Consider the following 21,565-nt stretch of genomic DNA (forward strand, 5'->3'; position numbering starts at 1 on the left):
GCGGCTCTAATTCAAGAAGAGAATAAAGCACAGCTCCCAGTTTACTACATTAGCCAAGACTTCCACAGAGCTGAGGCGAAATACCCGCGGATCGAGAAAATTGCATTCGCCTTGATTGTCGCCCCTCATAAACTATGTCCCTATTTCCAGGAAAACCCTATTCTGGTAATGACGGATCAACCAATAAGGAAATCAATGAACAATCCCTAAGCTGCAGGAAGAATGGTGCAATGGGCGATTGAACTCAGCCAGTTCAACATTGAATACCACCCTAGAATAGCGATCAAGGCATAAGAACAATGATCAACCAATTCACAATTGCTGAATGAAAAAGGAGCCCAAGACGAGTTGGAGAGATGGACGATCCAAATCGACGGGTCGTCAGGCCGAAAAAGAGGGGGAGTAGGAGTCATCATCATCACTCTAGAAGGAGATGCCCTCAGGTACAGGTTGTAGCTTCAATTCCCTACCACCAACAATGAAGTTGAATATGAGGCCATACTGACGGGGCTCAGGGTTAGGAAGGCGTTGGGCGCCAGAAGCCTGCTCCTTCAAAGTGATTCTAAGTTGGTTATATGGAAGATAAAGGGAGAATACAAAGCAAAAGATGACAGGATGCAGAGATACCTCAGACTGACAAAGCAATTGGTTTAAGAGTTTGATCAGGTAAACTTCACACAGGTCCCCAAGAACCAGAACTCAGAAGCAGACGGAGTCGCAAGGCAAGCATCGTTAGAAGAAGGATCAATGTCCCTAGACCTGAGAATGAAGGTCCAAAAGCATCCCAGCATTGAAGAATTCCACACTCTTGCGGTTTAAAGCCAAAGCAGCTAGACGGCTCCAATTCTCTCTTTTCTACGAGAGGGACGACTCTTGGCGGAGGTCGAGGAAGCCAGGAAGATCAGGAAGAAGGTAGCTAGGTTCACGATCCTGAACGACACCTTGTATAAAAGAGGGTTCTTTATGCCTTACCTAAAGCGTATCAAAGAAGACGAAGCTAAATACATCTTGGAAGAAGTCCACGAAAGGATATGTGGAGACCATACAGGCCCGAGGTCCCTACTAGTAAAATCATCAGGACAGGTTACTTCTGGCCTACCATGCAGAAAAACTCAAAGGAGTTCGTTGAGCGATGTGACAAGTGCCAAAGGTTTGGGAATATCCAGCGTGTACTAGGAGAAAAGATGACAGCCATAACTTCCCCATGGCCGTTCACTCAATAGGGGATATGCATCATAGGCCCACTACCCTAAGGTAAGAGACAGGTAAAGTTTTTATTAGTCGCGATTAACTATTTTACTAAGTGGGTTGAAGCAGAGGCACTACCAACTATCACGGAGGCAAAAATTTAGAGTTTTGTGTGGAGAAACATAGTTTCCAAGTTTGGGATACCAAGGACAATAATATCATACAACGGTCGCTAATTCGACAGTCAAGACTTTAGGAACTTTTGCTCAGGACTAGGAATCAAGAACCAGTTTTCATCTCCAAGGCATCCACAAGCCAACAGACAGATAGAAGTGACAAATCGAACACTGCGGAAGTTATCAAAGTTCGATTGGAAAAGGCGAAAGGCGCATGGCCGGAAGAACTGCCTAATGTCTTGTGGGCATACAGGACCATCGCAAGGACCCCAACGGGAGAGACGCCGTTTAGACTTACCTACGGCACCGAAGCAATAATACCAGTTGAGGTAGGAGTCATCAGCATGAGAAGAGAAGTCTTCCATGAAGATGACAATGATGACCAGTTCAAGGTCAACTTGGACTGCCTAGACGAAGTAAGAGAGGAAGCATCCCAGAAGATGACAAAGTATTAGCAGAAAATGATCGAGTATTACAACAAAAGGGTCTAGCTCAGAAGACTTGACATAGGAGACCTTGTCCTACGCAGAGTCACACTGACAACCAAGGACCCAACCCAAGGGAAGCTTGGGCCAACCTAAGAAGGACCATACAAAGTCATCCATTATTTGAGACAAGGTAGTTACCACCTAAAGTCAATGGATGGGAAGAAATTACCATGGCCATGGAATATCGAGCATTTGAAAAAGTATCATCAATAAAATACCATTGTATTCGTGAAAGCTATATCTTCATTCGAAATAAAACAATAAAAGTATTATTCAACAAGTATTCCAACAGATTTTGCGTAAATTTAAAAAAAAAAAAAAAAAAAAAAAAAAAAAAAAAAAAAACAACAACAACAACAACAACAACAACAAATCCAAGTGATAAAATTCCTTAAATGGATGCAAATCACCTAAAAATGGCTAAGTAATAAAATTCCTTAAATAGATGTAAATCACTGACGAAGCCAAGTGATAAAATTCCTTAAATGGATGTAAATCACTGACGAAGCTAAGTGATAAAATTCTTGAAATGAATGTAACTCACAAAGAAAATGACTAAGTGATAAGATTCCCTAGATTGGTGTACATCACTGACGAAGCTAAGCAGAATTCCCTACAAAGGCATGAATCATCTTGTGATCACCGAAGGCGTCAAAGCAATGCCAAAGAAAGGATAAATGTTAAAGGTAAGGAAAAACAAACAATGAAATAAATATATAACCAAATGAAAAAGTTGGTGCACAATTAACGTTTAAAGCCCAAAAATAGACTAGGAAAATGGATTGTCTTGAAAATAGAATATAAAGCCCAAAAAACATACTGGACACCCAAAATAAAATAAACCAAAGGAAAATAAAAAGGGAAAAATCTGGATAAGCTTGTAAATAGCTAAGTAGCAGCTTTGTCAGCACCGGCCGCATTGGAAGGAGCACTTTCAGACCCGCGACCAACTCCACTCGGCGTGCTATCCTCAGGAGCCACAGCAACAACTCGGGCAGCCTTGTCAAACTCCATCTCTCTGTCAACCACCTTAAAGTCTAGGTTTTCCAAATCCACTCTAGAGGTATGTTTGACAAAGTACCGTTGGAGAAGTTCAAAGCCCTTGTAATACTAACTGAAGATCACAATGTTGTACTCCTCAGTCTGTTGAAAGGCTTCGACGGTTTTTGCAGCCACGATCTTAACTTTCTGGTTTGCTGCCTGGAGTTGCTCGTCCTTCTCCACGGTCAGCTACTTCTCGACCTTTAATTTGTCGACCAAAACCTTAGCCTTCTCCTTGGTGGTGTTGGCTTCGTCCATAGCAGAGATTAGATCCCTCCTCAGTTTTCCATTTTCAGCTTCCAGAGCATCCAACTTGGATCCCGCTGATACTTCCTTCGCCTCATGGCCCAAGTACTCGGACATGATGTGAATCATCTCCTCCAGTACCTAAAGAAGAAAGTTATGTGAAATACAGAACCAAAAATAATAATAATAATAATGAGGGATACAGGTACAACACTTGGACCAACTTGTGGATGTGGCGGCTCACGATCTCATTGGAAGGCATACCTGAAAGTACCTTGAGATCCTCAGCAATAAAGGCGTCATGTGCCCTCTTCAAGGCTAGACCAGCATCGTCCTAAACGCTTGACGATTGAGACCCCATCTTCTCCTTGCCTTTGTCCGCCACCCGTTGCCTCTTTGGATGAAGGGTGATCTCTTCCACTGAAGTAGTAGGAGAGGCGACCCTCGTAGTCTCAGGGACGAAGGTAACAAGGGTAATCAGAGTTCCCTTCTCGACCACTCGCACCACCTTCTTCCTAAGGCTCTAGAGGGCTTGTTCTTCTTGGCCCTCATCTTGGCATACATTTCCTGATTGAATTTGGTCGTCATCTCTGTGAAGAAGAAGAATTAAAAATAAAAAAAAGAAGCCTTGACGAACCAAAAAGAAGACTCACTCTTTTCTTTTCTTCAATTTCTAGACCAAGGCAGTGACGAGCCAAAGTTCTCGGATCGACTAGGTCATCAAAATCGTTGATTGTCTTTGCGTATTCGGTAGCTGCCTGGACACGCGATTTGTATCTGCTCTTGAGCTTGGGTTGCTTCCTAACTAAAAATCACATAGTCGAAAGAAGAATCAGATAAAAAAAAAAGAGGGAAAAGAAAGGAGCAAGTAAGCTAGCAAAAGAATAATCAAAAGGACAAAAAACCTAGACTCGGGGCCTTTCAACAACGGAGCAACCTAGGAACTTCGCCCCAAAAATCATCGGAAAAAGTCTCCCATCCATCCTTAGATACGAAGAACCTTGACTCAGAAGGACGAGGGGAGATTAGTAATGAACCATGGAACTAAAAAAAAAAAAAAAAAAAGGGCGAAATTCCTACCCAAACATGAAAAAGGAAAGACAATTTTTTTTTTCTACAAAGAACGAAAAGCAAGGAAATAGAAGTCGTACCTCAAAAGATCAGTCCTAGAAAGGAAAAAATGGTGATCAGAAAGCTCGAAGGAGGAAGACATAGAGCAACAATGGCATAAAGATAGAGAAAAAGTAAAGGAGAAAAGAAAAAGCAAAGCGGTTTAAAAAGCTGGGCTCGGAAAACGGAAAAATGGCGGGAAACCCAAAAGTCCCTTGAATAAAGAGCTGATATCCACTAATCAGAGTGCGCCACGTGGCCACAACACGTACGGCGCCGCCATTTTTCCTTAAATGCGGACACAATAAGAATACCAAGAGTCTCATTCGAGCAAAAAGACCTCTCATATTCTTGAGATTATCATCACACGTAATGATGACCTCAGAATAAGGGGGCAACTGATGGACAAAGTAGTTATCCTCGTCTAGGATGAGCCAGCTTGGACGAGGGTAGAGCGTCATGAAGGCTGCCATTTAATGCCTTGGTGGTTACATATCAGCAAAGATATTGTTGAAGGCCCAATAAAGACCAAATTAAAAACCAAAGACGTTACCTAAGCAGACTTTAATTCACCATTTAAGAAGAGCAACGACTATTAGAGAAAGCTGTAGGGAATTAAGCCGAATTCCCAACTTGTGAGAAACAAAAAAAATAGAGAAAACACACGTCAAAGAAAAAAACAATCACACGCATAAGACAATATTTACGTGGTTCGGCAATTTGCCTACGTCCACGGAGTTGCAGGGATTTCACTATTTTCAAGGAAAAATACAATACAACATGCGACTACAATATTTTCTCTATATATAAAACACGGCAACCGACTCCACACTAAAAAAACCCTAATCACAAAAGGCGGTTCCACAATGGGCTAAACGGGCCAAAAAAATTTTCAGTGACCACCCTAAGAGAACTCTATTTTGAACCTTGCAGGAACTTAGGCAAGCTCGTGCTGATCCACTTGGGTGAACCTACTCACTAAAGATTTCCGCATCATCAATAACTTTTAATTTCCAAATTACCCTAATGGGTTGGATACACCAAAGCACTTGATCCAAGCTTTTGCCCCCGTCACCACATAACTGACCATATAGTGGCAATATTACATATATACCAAGGGCGCAAAACCACTTAGAGATGTGGGGGGATGGATGGCCCCCAAACGTCTCAAATATTATACCTTTAAACCTAAATTTCACAAAAGAAATATGGTTAACCCCTCAAACTCTTCATATAAATTAGTTTAAGTTTATATTTGTTGTAATTTTGGCCCTCCATTCATAATATCCTAGTTCCGCCACTATATAACCTTGGACAACTCCTCCTTCCAACTCCAAAAGGAAGGTACCTAAAATCATTACCATTGGCTCCCACTTTGGCCTCTTCTTCTAAAAACCTTTCAGGCCTGAAGTCTTGTGGGTTTTTCCAATTGCCAGGGTTGTTAGCAAGCCACCATGCATTCATAGGGATCTTGCTCTCACCTGGAATATCAAACCTGCCGAGCTTAGCATCTTGGAGGTTCATGTGTGGGACTAACAAAGGAATGGCCATCCTTACCCAGAGAGTTTCCTTGATTACAACTTGTAGATATGGGAGTTTGTAGGTGTTTGGCTCTGTGATTTGCACACCTGGACCAAGCATCATGTCAAGCTCATTTCGTAGCCTTTGCTGGATCTTAGGATGGTTCACCAGCATAGCGATGCCCCATTCAATTGACCACAATGTGGTCTCAATTGCTGTGACACCAATTAATATCTTCTTCTTCTTTTTTTAATCTTACAAGTATTTTTTTATCCATTTATCCCTATAAATAAAATATTCTATTATTTTGGAGGAGTTCGAGCAACTCGAGGATTGCGTAGTCATTGAGGCCATGACGAGATTGGCTTTGAAAGAGGCCAAGGTCATCACCTAGCTGAGAGCTTGAGAGAGAGTTTACAAAATAGACGGAGATGAAAGATATAAAATAAAAAATAAAATAAAATAAAATAAAAAAAATCCTGCAAAGTTTGATTGGCTAGAAGCATTCCTTTTGAGATAAGAAAAATGCTAGAGCGACAGTAAAAAAAAAAATTTATTAGACCACAACTTAAATCACAATTTTTATCACAATTGTCCACATGATAAACTGTGAATGGTAGATAAATAATGGTGAGTCTATATAAAAGTCATAGTTTTAAAAATCGGACCAAACATACCAATCAAATCGATTCAGCCAAGAACCAACTACCAATCTAGTCCAGTAAAAACTCCTAAAATCGCCCAAAATTGGTCAGAACCAATTAAAAACCGATAAAAACCAAGAATCGGATGCAAAAATGGTTCATTGACCATATCTATTTTTAGAACTATGGTAAAACTAACATGTAGTTAGTCACAGTTTACCACATAAGATAGTTGTGACAAAAGTTGTAACATTTTACATGATACTAGAATTACTCTAATAAAATACATAATTTTTGTCATACCTTACTCACGTAGCGAGTCGTGAATCCGCATAGACCACCATACATAAAAGTTGTGTATTTTGTGGTGATTCTATCATTTTTCTTGTGGTAATCATAATATTGATATTATATATTTTTTAAATGAAAAGTAATTCTTATCATATGTATTTTGTTATTATATACGTGTGGGCTAGAAATGTCACAGGGGCCTAACGGATGGAGCTTGGGCCTGGGAAGCAAGCCCTCTGCAACTAATTTTTTACACTTTTTCAAAAATGTAAAAAATTTAGTTAAATGTATCAAAAATGTATTTTACACTTTTTCAAACCAAACATAATTTTATTTAGCATAATTACTTTTAGTGTAAAAGTTTCAAGTACGTTATGAATTCTGTTTCGGATCTCGTTTCGATTTGTTTATTGGAACAAAATTTTTTGATACCAGCTTATTTCAATATATATATATATATATATATATAAGCATTTATATTTGTGAAATGACCAAATAAAGTGATTTATTACTAAACAATTATTATTGGTTTTTTTTTTTAAATAAATAAAACTAACATCTATAGTAGTTGCAAATAAACTCTCTTGGAGATTTGAACTTCAATCCCTTAACCCTATACTCCATATGTAGTTATATTTGTAAAATGACCTAACAAAGTGACTTATTACCAATCATTTATTATTGGTTTTTATTTTATTTTATAAAACTAACATTTAGGTAGTAGTAAACAACGAAACTTCCTAGGAGAGTAGATGTGCCTAATAAATCACTTTACCCATTTTTCCAAGTTCACCCACGTGAAAGCAAGCACTAAATGCACCATACCACTGGCAACTTATTTACTCTTGTCATCTATTTCATTCTCACCTACGACCTACACTTCATTTTTCTTTGTTTCTCTCGTTTGGTAGTTTATGCTTTCTTTGTCTTCTCTAAGTTCTCTTATTCTCTTCTTCCAGTTCTTTGTGGTCTTTTTTTTTTTTTGGTCACTGCATCATTTTTCTAAAAAGTGTTATGTTCACAATATTTTCACAACAAATCATAAGCGGTAAATTGTTGTTGGTTCTAATTTGAATTCTCAACTTAAATTATTGTTTTACCTACCCATAACAATCTGCCATTTAAGATTTTTAGTAAAAGTGTTGTGAAAATATTATAAACATAACATTTTTCTTTTTATTTTGTTTTATTTTATATATTCAATGTATCTATGCTCACTTCATCTTGTTCTTTTTCTATTTTTGACCGAAAAACCAGGAATGGGTAGAAATTTGATTCGAGGGGGAATATGGGAGTTTACCATTTCAGTTTGCAGTACGAGATATTCTGACCGTTCTAATTTGAACAGAATGAAATTCATAACATTTTCAACATTATAAAAAACATAATTTTCTAAAAAATACATTATAGAAAATGCTATTGGAATGCATTTCATCTCTTTCCAAGCACTATCTAAGAAAGTTAGAAAAATTTAAAAAGTTAGAGCACTCACAACAATAAGATTGCTAAAAATATAGCTTTTAGCAACTTAAGTATTACTTTATCTATTTTAATACCTCACTTTATAATACGTCCAACAGCAAAAGTTTTTTTATTTTAATATTCAATGCATTAAAATAATATTTTCAATATAATAAACGATAGCAACAACTACTACCACCATAGCTACAAACACCGATGAAATAAAATAGTATTTATTTTTTTAAAATTTTAGAGTTACATTAAAATGTCACCAGTCTAAAATGACGTTTTAGCATAGCTTGGTTGCTAAATTTTTTTAAATTTAGCACCATTAATTTAGCTTTTTTTTGTGTTTTGTTTGCTAAAATAAAATCATTTTAGCATCTTCAATACAAGTGCTCGAAGGGTTTTTTTTTTTTTTTTTTTTTGGGTCAACCATGGAAATAGCATAAAACTAGGAATTAATTAGTCAGTTACAACACAAGTTAGTTTTATCAGAAGCTAAAATTCTTTCCACCATAGGCGGTGGATACAAAAAGACAACAAAAGATGCTAAGCTACTTGCACCTAACTTGGCCATCGCATCAGCGCATTAGTTGACCTCCCGAAAGAGGTGAGTTATTTGTTTGTTGGGAATTTCTCTCACCCGGTTACTGCAATCAATCAGCAATGGTTCCATTAACAGATTGGTAGAATTATTATTCATGATTGACAACGCTTAATGCATCCAACTCAACAATGAGGTTGTTCAGTCCCATAGTGCTCAAAGAGTTAAAAAGCAGTAAGAAATTAAAAAATTGAAAGGTTAAAAAAAAATTGATTTAGGGGTTGAGATTAAAGGACCTTTTTAACTTTTAATTTCACCCGTTAATTTACTTTTCCAGGTGGTCCATATCTGGTAGAAAGGATCCAAATTTTTGTTAGCTCAAACAGGGGATGGCTCTGTCATTTACTCTGATTAAACCACATTATTTATTGTTACTTTTTAAATTTACTCTGTCATTCATTGCCTCTCTTAAAACACAGCTGCTAAAGACTTGGACGCCGCCAACGTTGACTGAAGCACCCCCTTCCATCTCGTCTTGGTCTGGGTTTTTTTTTAAAAAAATTTTGTAATAAATAATTTTCTTCCTAAATCCCATATAGATATTACAGTATTTGATTTTGTTTCTTTATGTTTCTTCTCACAGGAGCTCAAGAACCGGATGTCAAATTCATCAACATCGATCAGACCACCCTCTCCTATCTAATTCTAATCTTGGTCAGTTTTTTTTTTTTTTTTTTTTTTTTTTTTTTTTTTTTTGCTGTGACTTTTAATTATCTAGAAGATCACGATTGGTGTTTTGATGTCTTTTTCCACCGATTATCTGAGCTCCCAACAAGTAAAAGGCAAGCTGCTGCTCCATTGGCTCGGGCAAGCTATGAAGCACGAGTGCGGGTGCGGGTACAGGTACGGGACTCAGCAATTTTTTAAAAAAAATAGGTACGGGTGCGGCGGGACTCAGCGATTAAAAAATTATTAAAAATATTTTTATTTATATTTTTAATATATTACTAAGCATGCTTTTTTATATAATAATAATAGAAAACTCATATAATAATAATAATAATAATAACAATAGTATAGAAATAATAATAATAAAATACATAGATAATAATAAGTATAAAAAATAAAAAATAAAAAACAAAAAAAGTAGGAGGCTCTCACGTGTAGCTTCCCATTAAAAAGGAAAAAAAAAAAGGAAAGATATTGCTCTCACGTTTGGTCAGAGAGGCACAAAAAACAAAGAGTTTTCAAGTGTTGTACTTATCAAAAAGAGAAATAGAAGTTACAGAACACTTCCAAAAAAAAAAAAAAAAAAAAACATAACAGAAGTACAGAACAACTCAGTACTCACTTAAGAAGACGATGCAAAGAAGAACATGAAGAAGCAAAGATACGATTTCAATCCACCGGCGACAGTGGCGTATCAATATCCAGTCCAGTCTAGTCCAGTCCACCGGTATTTTCGGTTTAAGTTTTTTTTTTTTTTCCTTACCGGTCGATTTCCTTTTTCCGGCCGAAACACACCGATATTCGGCCGATATGATCCGATTTGGCCCGAATCGGCCCGGTTCGGCGCGAATCGACGTGAATCTGGAAACGAAAAAAAAAAAAAAAAACTAGACGCGGTTCAACTCGCAGGCAGCGGCATCCCTTGCGCGTCGCCACGTCGGACGCGAGTGCGGCGGCCATTTTGCCACGTCTGTGCATCCCAGCGGGCAAGGCATCACTAAGATGCCTCTAAAAGTATAAACCCTGAGGCTTTAGGACATTTTAGGTGCGAGCCTCAAGGAAATTCATGGAAAAAAAAAATGGTTAGTTCTATAATTTGGAAAAGGTCAAAAAAAAAAAAATGTCAGTTGTTCTTAACTGAAGTTCATGGTCCTTCCTTTTAGGAGGAACAAATTAAACTTTTTGAGGTTGACACTTGAAAGAATCAATTTATAGATGTGAGTTGAATTCAGATTTCTTTTTTCAAATGTTTTTAAAAGCAAGTTCAGATCTCACTTTTTTTCAATAACGAATCAGTAAAGATTCTCAAACTGGTGAAAAAGAAGAGGTGAGTTATGGCATCATCATTGGCTTCTAATCTAGAAAGCATGGACGCGGCTGGGAGGGTGCCGCACCCGAGTCCGACGTGGGATGCGGTGTTCGACACAGTTGCCCACGCGTCGGTGCCACGTCTGAGCTTTTTTTTTTTTTTTTTTTCCCCTCAAATTCGTGCCGACTCGGCTCGATTCACGCCGAATCGACTTCGATTCGCACCGAACCAAGCTGATTTAGCCAGAATTGGGCCGTATTGGCCGGCAATTGAAACAGCCGAAATCGGCCTTGAATCTAGCCGGAACAGCCGAAATTCCCACCTCAGAGGCATAGTAATGTGTTTCTTGCCTTCTTCTTTCTTTGTTTTGTGAATCAAGGCATAGTAATGTGTTTTTTAAGAATATTTTAATATTAAAAATATATAGAAAATATAAATAAAAATATTTTTAATAATTTTTTAATCGCCGAGTCCCGCCGCACCCGCACCCTACTTTTTCAAAAATTGCCGAGTCCCGCATCCGCACCTAAGTCCTGAAACGCACCTATGCTTCATAGCTTCTAATAGTCTAATAAATGAACAATCATCAAACACCTATTTTCTCAACATCCTCGATCAGTTCTCTACTCACTTTTCTTAATTATTTTCCTCTCCCCATCCAATCTGTCTCCACCAGCTTTGAAATCAATGGCCTTAAAACCTTGTCGAATTTGCTGGAGAGACCGTAAGTCCATAACCCACTACCAAAAAACAGTATAGCTTGTTTATGTGCAAGACCACCACCTATGTGCGAGAAAGAGAGAAGGGGAGGTGGGGGGAGGGGAGGTCTATGCAAGCCAAGTTGGAAGAGTGGGAGTTCTAGGGGAGCCAAGATTGGAAAATATTTTACCAGAATTTTTTTTTGGTAAAACAAATTACAACTTTTACTCATACATTCTTCAGTCAACAAAAAAATGTTTTGAAGGTTGACCGAGAGCTTGCAATGAAACAAACGCTAGAAAGTGCTGAAAATATTTTGTAACAAACAAATGGAGCCTAAAAAGTGCTTTACCTTTTGTTAAGAGTATATTTGTTGAAAATTTATTAAAACTACTTTTTATAGTGTCATAATTTTTCATTTAGGTTTACACGTTTTCTCATTAATATTATGTATTTAGAATTACCTATATAATTAGGAGTGTCACGAGGCTAGTTTCAGGAAATGAACAAATATTACACATTTATTTTGTAAAAAAAAAAAAAAACTATGTTTCTATTTTATATATATATATATATATATATAAAATTTTTTTTTAGAATCCAATTTATAAGTGGGTAAAGTAATTTGAAAATCAACAGGAAAGTAACCTTATTTTTTTGGTAATGTTTTAGTGGGGGTTAGAATTGTATTTTTACCGAATTGTCCTTTAGTTTTGTTTTTTCTTAAACATTGAGGTGTAAGAACATTTTTGAACAAAAAAAATGAAGATTCCAATCAGAAAAAACCTCTTAAATAGTAATATAGATATAGTTATACCTAAAAAATGAAAATGTTGGATATTAAAAGGCTGCAAGTTATTAAAAAGTTAAATTATAAAGTTGTTACCAATCACTCAATCAGATACTTAACCATGCCCGCCTGCCTGTGAGGCTTAGGAGAAGCTAGCTCCTAGGCCAAGAGGCCAAGAGGATTTTAAAAAGAGTTTTATTTTATTTTATCTTATTTATTTATTTCAATAAAGGTTTAAAAAAAAGATAATTAATTAAGTATCCTGTTACAAAAATACATTGTTAAGACAAACATAATTTATATATAATTGGAGGACTGAGATCAAGAAATCGAACTGTGGGGCCAGAGAACTTGGCGACCCCGGCCCACTTTGTGCTAGGCCCAAGGCCCGCGTCGAGGAGAGAAAAATGTCCGAGGACATATGATGAAAATCCAAATAGCCTAGAGATGTTGTCGAGGACGATTCTGTTCTCGGCATTCCAGAATCCAGAAGGGAAGAACGGCACGCTGTCAAAGGCAGCCTCCCAGAGCATTCCCTGAAGAAATGATGAGTACAGTAGGATGCACACGGGGGTATGGTCATGGTGTAGGAGCAGTTCAAGGAAAAACTGTCACCTCCACATTTAACGCGCTCAACTAACGTCCTGGCCGCATTAATGAGGAAAGGACCCTTGAACAGTGCGGCTTTGGTTGCCGCAACTCACAGAGGGTTTGGGAAGGTGGCTGATGGGATGAGTACTCGAGTAATGACCTGCACAATCAACAGATGGAAGGTCAAGATCGACTGGAAAGAAGTATATAATGAGAGAGACCCTCCAAGAATGGGGGATCGCGAAAAAGGGACAGGAAGAGAGAAAAAGGAGAAAACTACAGCAGTCTGCATGGTCTTGAAAACCATGGTAACCTAGTACTGAAAGTGGAAGAAGAAGAATACCAAGCTCCTCAGACGAAACACCCGGGGACAACATTTCAGGCTTGAACCCATTTCCTCATTGGTCTGTCCGCACCTAACCATGTTCAGTGATTGTTGTTCAGACTAACACCTAGTTCTTAAGCCCACTCTCTAAAAATTCATTGTATTGGGCCAGTTGGGCTTAAGACCTTTCGTCCAATAGAAGGAGCGCTCAAAACCAACACCTTACACGAACATACAAAGACTAATCTCTATAATATTAAGGGCCTATTTGGATTGAGGAGCAAGGGAGGAGTGGATGGGGAGACTCTACTATACTCTTCTCTACTCCCCATTTCTCCCCTCCAATCCAATCGGACCATAAATAAATGAAGCAACATGCGAAAATCTAGAGAGAGAGAGAGAGAGAGCAATGATTTCTTAATTATAACACCTGTGGCTTGGCAACAATAGTAGAATGTTTCAATATGTGCAAGCTGAATTGGCCTCTCTTCTCGGAAGTGTCTAGCTTTGAGTGTCCCGGTGGAGGCAAGAGCTCAAAGTTTTGTACTAAACGTCCCAACGTGATTCCAATAATTGGCAAAGCAAGTATCATCCCTAGAATACTCCTCCTTCCAACACCAAAAGGAACGTACCTGAAATCATTGCTATATACCTGAAATCATTGCCATTGACTTCCACTTTGGCCTCTTCTTCTAATAACCTTTCAGGCCTGAAGTCTTGTGGGTTTTTCCAATTGGCTGGGTTGTAAGCAAGCCACCATGCATTCACAAGGATCTTGCTCTCAGCTGGAATGTCAAACCTGCCAAGCTTAGCATCACGGAGGTTCATGTGTGGGACTAACAGAGGAATGGCCATCCTTAGCCGGAGAGTTTCCTTGATTACAGCTTGTAGATATGGGAGTTTGTGGATTTCTGGCTCAGTGATTTGCACTCCTGGACCAAGCACCACGTCAATCTCATTTCGTAGCTTTTGTTGGATCTCCTGATGGTTCACCAGCTCGGCGATGCCCCATTCAATCGACCACAATGTGGTCTCAGTTGCTGCATGCCTGCATGCATGTGGCACCAATTAATACTAATATTAAAAATAAATAAAAAATAAAAAATCTGAGTGAACCATCAATCAAATTTTTGCACAATATAAGCCTACAACAATATCCATAGAGGAGGAATATAATTAATTAATGTACTACATTTTTAATTTTAAATCAAAAGCTTATTTAATGTTCTGTTTGTTTTGATGTTAATTTTTTTTTTTTTTAAATGAATCATCTTCTAAAAAGTATTTTTTATAAAACTATCTCATTTTTCTACGTTTGGTAGCAACCTTAAATGTGTTAGAAAACGGTCTCCTAATTTCCCTTAATTAGCTTGCCATGAGATATAATTGTTTTCCCCACAAAAAAATAAAAAAAAATAAAAATAAAAATAGAGCATAATTTTTATGTTGATTAAAACTAGTTTTCTTTTTATTTATTTTTTCTTATACTAATAAACACTAAAAAATGCAAAAAATTTATCTAATTATATATACTATGACAACTTAGGATCTGTTTGAATACCGCTTATTACTGAAAACTAAAAACTGAAAACACTATAACAAAATAATTTTTAAATGTGTGAATAGTACCATGGGACCCAGTTTTAAAGTTGTTTTTGCTGAAAAAAGTACTTGTAAATCCTATAAATAGTGCACGGGACCCACTAAAAATGTTGAACGCTGAAAACTGAAGTTTTCAGTGTTATCCAAACGTGCACTTAGATACAAATTCCTCTTCATTTTTTGATTGGATGATTTTATTTTCGTCCTAAAAAAGAATATTGTACTTATAACTTTTGAAAAAAAAAAATATTCCTTTAAGTTAGAGTTGTAACTATATTCTCATGTTCTTTGAGAATTAACCGGCCATATAATACCTTTGGTTTTAACGAATGTGAAAGAAACAAAAAGTAGTTTACCAGCAACGTTTATGTTATCAACAATGTAGAATACGTTGTCTTCGTTAATCTCACCCTTTTGCTGAGCGTCAAGAATGTGATCTATTGCACATTTTTGAACATTGTTGTCCGTACATTTCTATTACATGAAATGGATAGTATTGCATGTATTAATTTATTTAGTATTGTTACTGTAGGCTCCAAAGACGGGCTTGCTGGGCCAAACCACTATTTGGGCTCACAATTTATTTATCTGGTGGGTCTAGGTATTCTACCTTGGGTTGTCCTAAGCTAAGGGACCCAATGAGGTCACTTTTCTCTCTTTCTCAATGTTATCCTCTCTCTATATCACTCACTCCTTTCTTTCCTCAGAATTGCATCCTCTTACTCTCCCTTCGTTTCTCTTATTTATAGTCTTTGTTAATGGGGTGATCATCATTATCTTTTCCCTTAGTGCAAAGAAAGGTCCAATGTCAATGAACTTAAGTGGATTTTTAGGTACGAGTGGCTTTGGGAATGGTTCCCACTTCAGTAAATGTGTTTGGCAGCGGAGTTTCCTAAGGTTCTGCCGGGCACTTGAATGACGATGTGACCGGGCATGTACATAGTGCTTTTGAAATGGTTTCCCGAGCAGCCTGTAAGTGGGGCGTACGTAGTTCGCCTTTTAAGTGCCCGGACAACACTCAATTCCGATTGGTAGTTATTTGTGGGTTTGGGTCGGGGCCCTTGTTGATGTGAAGGCTGGACCCCTTGCCCATATCATTGATTCATGGACCAAGGCCTAATATGAACTTAGACGTTAGGTGTCGTACAATAGCCCCCTCCTTGATTCATCCTCGGCCCCCGAGGACGAATCAAGGAGTTAGAGAGGCAGTGTTTTGCTCGAGAAATCCAATGGATGTGCTTGGGTGGTTACAGCAGTCCATAAATGCGCTCCTCAAAAGACGCGTCGCTCTAGACCCTCTAGTTCTGCCGTCATTATTACCTGGTGGTTCACAAACTGAGGCGCGTGTGGATTGCTTTGGGCACCTCTAAGGTCACTCCCTTTTTACTTCATCATTGCTAATTAATGTTACTTATTGTACACCACATGATGCTTTTCTTGGCTCCTATAAATAGTCCATCTTAATCCATTTTCTCACTTTTCACTCTTCGTTACTCCGAAATTTCTCTCTGCCGAGCACTCTCCTGCATTCCAGTCCACTAACACAAAATCCTCCTCTCCCTTAGAGCCAGAAGTATGTCTTCTTCCCCTTTCCTTTGTTTTTATTTCCCTCCCCAGAGCCCTTTTTAATTTCTAGTCTTAGGATGGGTTTTGCTTACCTCTTGAACGCCGGAGCACCCTTAGTCGCCTTTAGGCAAGCCTTTAGCATCCCTGATGATGTGGAGTTGGCTTGTTGCCACGAAAGTGAAATCGCCCTCCACAGAGGGGCGGGCACAGCCTTTTTCCCGTTGATGTTTGTCTTAGAAGGCGGGGTTAGGTTTCCCATAGACCCGCTTCTACTTAACACCCTTAGATACTACGGATTGAGTGCCGACCAACTCCCCCCTAACTTTTACCGGGTAGTGAGTTGTGTGGGTAGGCTGAACCAAACGTTCGGCTTGCAATTAGACCATCACGACGTAAACCACATGTACAACCTTTGTGGAAAGAAGAAAACGAATAACTACCTAAAGACTAGAGATACCAGTGTACGGCTGATTTCTTGTTTGCCAGACTCTAATAGGAATTCCGCCGAGGAATTTATCCGGGTGCGCGGCAATTGGTTTGCCAGTGACATCCCTCCCCCTTTGTCACGGCGCGAAGTTGGTTCGTCCTATCCTCTAATTCCTCGTGTTTCCTAAATTCGTAAATACTTTATTTACTCTAACCTTGATTTGTTTTCTTGTTGCTGCAGACGGTTCAATGTTCACTCAGGATATCAGAACATGGCGTGGATAGCATGGGAGAATCCAACAGAATTCTAACTCCTTAGTGCACCGGGTATTCAAAGCAAGATATTTTGTGGATAGGCCTTTTAAGGAGGCCGTACTAGGTGAAAGTTCAAATATGTGTATAAACACCCTTGAACGTTTAGACCCCCAAATTACAACTTAACCAATTCAAGCATTATGTCAAACAACTAGTGTGCGGAAAATTAACATAAGCTATAATATGGAATTGGTAAAACTATCTAAGCCAAATTTAAAATCACAACCCACAGCAAATAATAAAAAGGCAAAGATAAAGAGGAAGGAAGATGCAAACACAAAGACAACACGCGATGTGTTATCGAAGAGGAAACCGAAGCCCTCGGCGTAAAACCTCTCTGTCGCCCTCCAAGCGATAAAAAATCCACTAGAAAATATAGTTGGGATACATGGACAGCAATAGACCCTCCAAGCCTAATCTACCCAGTGCACCTAAGCCCTCCAAGCTTCTTGCTCCAACGAGGTTGCGCCGAACCTTTTTCTTTTCTAGCTTCCCGGATTCCGCTACTAGACTGTAGCATCAACCAATGAAGATTGATTCCTTCCTAACTGCTTCCCAGAAATCCAAACAACTCTCTCACAGTGATGAAAATGGTGAGAACAAGGTTTGGTAAAATGCCTCTCAAGGATTTGACAATAGAGAGGAAGAGAGTTGAGGAATTTGAAAAGACTCTAATGTATAGATTGTGGGTGAATCAATCTTGTTTTTCTTTAGGGTTTCTCTCTCAAAATTCTCTTTGGAAGCTCTCTTACATTTATGGGTAAAAGGGGTATTTATACTGGAGTGGGAGAGGAATGTGAAACGTTAGGTTTTACAAAACAGGGGTGGCTTGCGGCTTGACCTCGCGGTTTGACTAAGTCGTGAGATCCAGTCGCGAGATAACCGTATGGCCAGTTGTCCTATTTTGTCCTGTAGTGCTCCAGCTAGCATGACTGTTCACCTTCCGGCATGCTTGGCACGTGTGCTGCGTTTGGTGGCTTACAGCCGCGAGTCACCCGCGAGGACAAGCCACGAGTCTCTGTTTTCTTGCACATTCTTGAGCAAACTTCACTCTATCTCACTCACTACCCTTACAACAAACCCACCTAAATACAGGGTTACTAAATGCTGAAATACAAGCAAATTTGGCATGGAATAAAGCCAATTAGATGGTTGAATAAATTCAATCTTACACTAGGAAAACGCCCTTCATATGCTTGGCGTAGCATTTTTGCAGCGAAGGATGTTGTGCTTTCAGGGTCAAGGTGGGTGGTTGGGAATGGTGAGCAAATTGATATTTGGAAGGATAGGCGGTTGCCCACTCCAGATTCCTTCAAAGTAATTAGCCCGAGGACCAGCTTGGATTCATGCAAGGTTGCCTGGCTGCTGGATAAGGAGACTAGATCGTGGGATGTAAGTAAAGTAAGAAGTTCTTTCCTCCCTCATGAAGCCGACACAATCCTTGGGATTTCCATCAGTCCGCGCTTGTTGAAGGACTCTTTAATTTGGGCATGGACAGCCAATGGGAGGTTTTCAGTTAAAAGTGCATACAAGGTTGCTCAAAAATGCTTGAAGGTGAGTGGCCACAATGCGAATGCAGGAAGTGCCTCAAAAAGTGATAAGATGAGATCCTTATGGAATTTGATTTGGAAGTTAAAATGCCCAAACAAAATAAAGCAATTTATTTGGAGATCCTGTAGAGACATACTTCCAACAAAACATCGATTGAGAGCTAGGGGAATTCACATTGAGGATGACTGTGAACAGTGTGGGATGTGTGAATCTGTGGGGCATGTCTTATAGGGGTGTAAGGTGGCTGCTGATGTTTGGGGTGCTTCAAGACTTAAGCTCCCTGCAAAACCCAACCAGACACAAGAGTTCCTTGATTTAGTGTGGGAAATTAGAGAGAGGAAACCTGACATTGATTGGGAGACTTTTGCAGTCACGGCTTGGAGCATATGGAACCACAGAAATGCTCTCAAACATGGGGGGCAACGTAAAGATGCAGGCCGAATTATAAAAGACGTAGTAGAATATATATAAAGGAATTTAAGTAGGAAAATCTCTGCCTGAAAGAGCCTTCTAAATTACCAAAGTCTCATTGGTCTCCTCCTAGGTGTGGCTGGTATAAAATAAATGTGGATAGGGCTGTTTTTAAGGAGTCTGGAAGTTGCGGAGTGGGGGTGGTCATAAGGAATGAAGAGGGGCTGTTGATGGGTGCCATGAGCAAGCGGGTGGAGCTGCTGCTGAAGGCTTTGGAGGCAGAGACTTGGGCTGTGCAGGAAGGTATTCAATTAGCAGGGGAGTTGGGCTTAAGGGAAATCATAATTGAAGGGGATGCTTAAGTAGTCATAAAAGCTCTGCAGAATTTTGAGTCTTGCCCGTGGCCTGTGCAGAAAGTTGTTGAGGGATCTTTGCAAAGTCTTAGCTATTTTAAGGCGTGGTCTGCTTCTCATGTTCGCAGGTGTGGAAATGAAGCAGCTCATTTGATGGCTAAAATGGCCAAAACTCTATCAACGTGTAAGATTTGGGTGGAAGACATTCCACCTAATATTGTAGACCAAGTGCTCAAAGATGTAATAAACATGTTCTCTGTTTCGGTCAATTGGAAAGTTATCCACGTTTCTTATCAAAAAAAAAAAAAAGGATATCAAAACAATTCACATCCGGGACTTGAATTTTGTGCTAAGGTCCGAGATCTTCGTGCACCGGGACGGGCAACTCCACGCGTCTCACCTCATTCTCGGTGTGGACCCGGTGTACTCCACTTGGCTACCTTTCAGCCAAGCCCTTATTGTAGATAGCCCACTTCTTTCTTATATAGACGTTCGGCACGCGAACTTCCTCCCGCTCAGCATTACTGTAGGCAAAGCCCGAGACCTCGGCCCGCAGTATACCTGTTCGGATGAACTCACACCCATAAGGGACGAATCAGCCGAAGCAGCATCCAGATATCTCCGGGAACGTGCTCACGAGGCTGTTCAGCGTGAAGCCGTTCAGTGTGAAGTTGTACCAGCCAAACTCGTGAATCCAGTTCAAGTAGCTGCACAAAAAGCTGTGGAGTCTAGTGACTCTTCTAGAACACATTCTGCACCCGAAGACATGGTGACCAGAAAGACTTTGACTGTCAGCCGTTTCATTCCTGGGGCAAGCCAAGCCGTTCAGCAGCAACCCCCACCTCAAGGGTACCCGGCTCCTCCCACTCATCCTCTGCCTCCCCCTGCTCCCGGGTGGCAATGCAAGAGGCAAAGGCTTGCCGATCAATCCTCTACTAGCCCGGGAGAGGGTCAAGTTCAAACTCCCCTTCAACCTTCTTGGGTATCACCATCCGGGAGCCACCGACCCAGGTTGGAGCAAATGTGGCCTCATCCTCCAGACTGGCGCAGTCGTGGCAACCAACGTATGAGCTAGACGGTACCCCCTTCCCGGCGAGCGCAAGCGTCCGGACATAGGAGAAGGGTGAAGGGGGCTGTGTTGCCCAAAGCTTGGTCCACGGTCTCCTCCTACCCGAGGATGTGAGCGCATTTACTGATGAGACCGATGAGTCCATGGGAGAAGACTCTAATGGCACACCATCGCGGTAATTACTATCATTTTCCCTCTGTGCACGTCCTTATATTTTTTGTGTTCGTTGTAACTTCAAGTTGCTGTGCGTGAATAACATTGTCTTTAACAGGCCGCCCAGCTAGCTCATATACTGAATGAGAGGGTGAAGGATCTTACCAAGGAGGCTGATTGGGAGAAAGTCGGTAAGGTGGAGGCTGTGAAAGCGGCTAAGGAAAAAACAAAAACTGCTGAATCTGCCGAGAAGAGGGCTGCTGCCGCGGAGAAATCCCAGGCTTCGATATAGAAGAAATCGGCGGAGCTGGTGACGTGGCAGAATGAAACGGAAGTGAAGTTGGCCGAAATAGCAAGCTTGAACTCCACTCTGTCCGAAGAGGTTGCTGATCTGCGGGTGGCCCTTGAAGCTTGTGAGAATAAGTGGTGTGATGAGGGGTTTGCCGACGCAGAGAAGAGTGTGGAGCCGGTGGTAATGCAAGCTCGGCAGCTATCTTTCCGGGAGGGCTAAATGGCTGCTCTACAGGCCCTAAGGGTGCCCGAGGACTCCCCTCTTAGGGACCCTGGTCAGATCCCCGCTCCAGTCTCTGTCCCTGCCACTCAGAACCCAGCCGGTCCAAACGAAGAGGATGAGACGAATAGCTTGAAGGAGCTAGTGGAGCAGATTGATGCCCACGTGGAGATGATCGGGGTAGAAGTAACCAGCAACCCTCCCACTGAAGGCCCTTAAGGTGAAGATGTCCATTCCCAGCCTCCTGTACCCGAGGACCACTCTGCCGAGATGACCTCCGAGACGCAACCCGTGGATCTTTCTTCCTAATTTCCGAACCTGCTTTACTTTTCTTCTATTTGCTTTTATTCTTACAGTTTTTATTTAATTTCGAGTTGGTTTGCCCGTGTCACCGGGCTGTGGCGACTAAACAATTATTTCCTGGTTTTAAACAGTTTGCTCGATTTCTGAAT

General features: G+C 40.1%; 1 protein-coding gene and 1 pseudogene across 2 annotated transcripts in view; one reads left to right on the forward strand and one right to left on the reverse strand.

The window, feature by feature from the left end:
* LOC126697869 (trans-cinnamate 4-monooxygenase-like) overlaps positions 1 to 21,565 on the reverse strand; it is a 95,346-nt pseudogene that overhangs the window by 60,291 nt on the left and 13,490 nt on the right.
* The window catches only part of LOC126697870 (uncharacterized), an 81,795-nt gene continuing 69,382 nt past the window's right edge, over positions 9,153 to 21,565 (forward strand). Inside the window, exon 1 of one of the 2 annotated variants that reach the window (XM_050395007.1) lies at positions 9,153 to 9,251. The gene's annotated coding sequence lies outside the window, so the exon portion shown is untranslated. The remainder of the gene's footprint in view (positions 9,252 to 21,565) is intronic. The other variant, XM_050395002.1, reaches the window with a different exon arrangement.

This window comes from Quercus robur, chromosome 8 (genome assembly GCF_932294415.1).
Source record: "Quercus robur chromosome 8, dhQueRobu3.1, whole genome shotgun sequence".
NCBI lineage: Eukaryota > Viridiplantae > Streptophyta > Magnoliopsida > Fagales > Fagaceae > Quercus > Quercus robur.